We start from the raw sequence: 1,235 nt of genomic DNA, 5'->3' as shown, positions 1-1,235 counted from the left end.
AACTGAACTAGAACTGAACTAGAACTGAACTAGAACTGAACTAGAACTGAACTAGAACTGAACTAGAACTGAACTAGAACTGAGCTAGAACTGAACTAGAACTGAAATTAGATTTGAGCTAGTACTGAACTAGAACTGAACTAGAGCTGAACTAGAACTGAAGTAGAACTGAACTAGAACTGAGCTAGAATAGAAATTTTAGTTATCTAAATTATTTCTGTACAATGCAATCAACTATGGAACATGTAAAACTTTATAAACACTTCTATTAAATAAAAATTTATTATTTAACACTCAAAATAAACAATATTCTGGCATTTAAATTTTAAACAAATACTAAAAATTATTTATATATATGTACAAGATATTTTCATGTGTATACTCGATGTACATCCGCTTTATACATAAATATTCATGAATTAATTCGTAATAAATTTAGAAATTTTATAGAAGAAATTAATTATTTTATTTTAGCTTTTTTTGTACTTACCGCAACTTAATAAAGTGGCCAAAATTATAGCTAACAATGTGAAATTTCTAATTTTGAACATTTTTTTATTGTTAGTTTTAATTTAACTTTAACACAGTGGCTTTGGATCAATTAGATCAAAATTTTCAACACGCTGTAGTTGAAGTGTGTGTGTGTGTGCTTCTGTTTTTTGTAAATTTTTATAATATGTAATAATATTTTTTGTATTTTTGCTAAAAAAAGTAAATATATTTAAATTTAAAACGTTTTAGTTTTTATTTGTTTATTTTTTGGTGTAATTGCAAAATTGACTGTAGACAATACGCAGTTATTGTTTGAAAACCCATTAATCTAATGGTTTATAAACAATTTTGACAAATGATTTTTTGTTAACGTGACCAACTATTTTTGCTTTTTATTAAGTGTTGTTTTGCGTTTTTGAAAACTATTTTAATTAGTTTAGATTAAATTAAGTTTAATTTGTATGTATATAAAGAAAAATAATTTTATTTCACACGAATTAAATTTTTTTCTAGGAAAATAGTTTGTTTATTTAAAGTAATTGGTAAATATGATCAATCATTTAAAGTTTAATTTGTTTAATGGGATCCCTACAGAAAGCAAAAACGATTATTTGGTTATGTGTTTAATAATTTTTTTCTAGTCTGTAGTCTAGTCTATAGTCTAGTCTATAGTCTAGTCTATAGTCTAGTCTATAGTCTAGTCTATAGTCTAGTCTATAGTCTAGTCTATAGTCTAGTCTATA

The 1,235-nt window shown here is 24.6% G+C and overlaps 1 protein-coding gene across 2 annotated transcripts in view; it reads left to right on the top strand.

Moving 5' to 3' along the window:
* The window catches only part of LOC111681101 (carbonic anhydrase 2), a 73,253-nt gene that overhangs the window by 69,154 nt on the left and 2,864 nt on the right, over positions 1 to 1,235 (top strand). The gene's annotated exons all lie outside the window — the stretch shown is intronic.

The sequence above is a fragment of the Lucilia cuprina genome, chromosome 5 (genome assembly GCF_022045245.1).
Source record: "Lucilia cuprina isolate Lc7/37 chromosome 5, ASM2204524v1, whole genome shotgun sequence".
Taxonomy (NCBI): Eukaryota; Metazoa; Arthropoda; class Insecta; order Diptera; family Calliphoridae; genus Lucilia; species Lucilia cuprina.
Note: the sequence above shows the minus strand (reverse complement) of the source record. Positions and strands in the feature narration are given on the sequence as shown.